The following is a 2,866-nucleotide window of genomic DNA, read 5'->3' as shown; positions in this document are numbered from 1 at the left end:
GGACCCTGGTTGTGAGTGCACTGAAGCACCAGGAGCCAGGGGCAGGGCTGCAGGGAGGTGGGTGGTGTCAGGGGCAGCATGCACTTCACAGAGGAGGCAGGTGCCTGGAGGTTGGGCACTGTGGTCATAGAAAGCTGGGTCCTTATCCCCAAGGCCAATTCAATAACTAGGAGAGGTGCCTCCTGGAGGGCTCTCTTCTTTCTCTTTGAGAAAAAGGAAAAAGAAGTTGCATTGCTTTGCTGGCAAAGGAGAAGCACAGAGGACTTCAGTCCCAGAGGCTGAGATGCTGCCCATGAGGAAGAACAGAGGGCACTGAGAGAAGGGATTCATACCAGGTGCTCCCTGGGGCTGGGGTAGGATTCACTGGTTGATTTGGGAGGTAGCCATTCCTTGGATCTCCTGGAGCCCTCTCTGAAGTCTGAATTACTTGGTTCCTGTGGTGGGTGTGTGCTCTAAGACAGAGACCTGGGCCTAGGATGGGAAAAGTTAACCCTGTTTCCCCTGAGGTTAGAGGGAGGTAGAGGGAGAAGAGGGAAAGAAAACTCATGCATTTTAAAATAAGCCTCAGAGATAACCATCATACAATCGAGAAAAATCTCTTAGTTTTTCAATTTATTTTGCAACATTATCTTCAAAATACTATGTGTCTCTACTTGTGACTCAATTTCTAATAGTTAAAGCAAGAAATTAGTCAACATTTTCATCAAAAAAATGGATGAATAAAGAAAATTTGTTTTGAATAACCAATAAAAAAATAAAATTAAAAAAAATAAAAAATAAGAAAATTTGGTTGAAATATTTAATGGAGTATTATTCAGCTATAAAGATTAATAATTTTGACATATTATACATTCCTCAAATTTTAGATTTAACAAGTGGATATCATATAAGTAAAATAAATCAGAAAAAGGAACACCCATACGTTCTCACATATGGAAGATGTGAAGATAAGAATGTGGATGTCATAGAAATAACTAGAACAGGGTCTTGAGAACAAGGAAAAAGAAGTTTCATTGCTTTGCTAGCAAAGGAGAAGCACAGAGGCATGTCTAGGCTGAGAAGTACTGTCTAGGCTGGGAAGCCTAAGTTAGTGGGGGCATAGAGATAGGTTGTTCACTAGTTATGAAAACACACGTATAGAAAAGGTTGGTCATTGTGGTGCAAGTCTTTAATCCTAGCTATTTAGGAGGCTGAGGCAGGAGGATCACAAGTTGAAGGCCTGCCTCAACAATTTAGTGAAACTTGTCTCAGTAGAAAAAAGTAAAAAGGATAGGGGTGTAACTCAGTGGCAGAGCTCTTCTGGGATTAACTCAATACTTGTTTAAAATGTGCCTTCCACACCAAGACTTCTGGACCAACGTCTCTGATAGTGCTGACCAGAAAAGCAACACAGAGACTAGGGAAGTCTCTGTTCACATGGGAAAGAGGAAGCTCTGGCCTCAGGATGCCCTGGAGCTTCATGCACCAGGAGGCAAGATTCTGGCCCCTTCCCTAGTAGACTCCTGAATGAATAAACAATTAAAGATCACAATGTTTAACTGTATTCGTGTAACCGTATTAATGGAAATTTTTAAAAAAGAAATTATTTTATCTATCTTAAAAATGAATATCACTAAAGAAACAAGAGCTAAGTTAACTTGAAATTGAAAGCCAAATTACCTAATACTTTATATATAATAATATATTTCTGCCATGTTTCTCAAGACACTGGAGTGAGATTGGATTTTCAGTGCCTCATTCTTATTTTTTTCAGCATCAATGTAGAAATAAGAGTGGAGTGGATGAAGTACTAAAAGTTATGGGTCTTTTTGGTTTGACCCTGATGTCTGCTAGATTCCCCCCAACTCCTCCTAGGTGCTGTGAAATAATCTGAAGATAACAGATACTGAAATTCTTCCCGCTCAATGCAAAGTCTTTAGGGGAGGCTCATAGGTGCACACAGATAAACCTAGCCTAATTCTCTCTTAAGTTTGGGAGCTCTCTTGTCCAAAGTTATAAAAGGTTCATTTCTGTTTTCTCTGAAATATTAGGATTTGTATTTGGCCTTGCCATATTTTGATGTTTGAAACTTGCTTGGAATGCTTGCCCAGGCCTTGAACTCACCCATGCCTGGCTTTCCACGACACATAACAACCCTCTCTGAAACCTTAGCAGCTTCTTATAAATTCTGTTGTTGGGATGTGAATTTACTCCATAACTTGAAATGTTGTGTCATCTAGATCGTTAATCTACTATTTGCTTTTGTATTATGCTTGCCAAAATACTATTAGCTTTAAGTTCTCAGGATATCCCCCCCCACACACACACACCTATTTTTCAACATTCTAAGCTATAAAATCTCTTCCGTGGGGAGCTGGGGCTGCTGGTCTCTAGCCCATGTTAAGGGAGTCAGTCACTCACCAGCTTCCTTTGTGTACACAGAACACAAGATTGGTTTAATTTGTATAAAATTGGAGTTAGTGGTCTTTTCTTTGTGTGAGAGTTAAACACACACCAAGAGCATGGATTTCTCCTCCTCCATTATCTGTCCATTAATGGGAACTATGTATGAAGGATTTCATCTTTGAGTTTTATGCACTTGGTTGTGTGTGACCTGAGAGGAGTGGCAGGAGGTGTGGTTGATTTGGGATGAAAAATTGTTGAATTCTGCCATTGGTCATTGGAAATTTCCCATGAAATGACACTAAATAATGTTTCTTAGTGGTTTGAGAGGCTGAAGTCAGGAAGCCTCTTCCAGCTAGGTAATGGCCTGAAGCATAATGAAAACTCAAAGCACTGTTCTGGTTTCGGTATAGACCCTGGAGAAATTGGCAGCCCCTTCTCCTCTGTGCCTGGGCCACTGCAGGTGTAGTCAGAGCAACTGGTG

Source organism: Callospermophilus lateralis, chromosome 18, assembly GCF_048772815.1.
Source record: "Callospermophilus lateralis isolate mCalLat2 chromosome 18, mCalLat2.hap1, whole genome shotgun sequence".
Taxonomy (NCBI): Eukaryota; Metazoa; Chordata; class Mammalia; order Rodentia; family Sciuridae; genus Callospermophilus; species Callospermophilus lateralis.
This window is presented reverse-complemented; position numbering follows the sequence as displayed.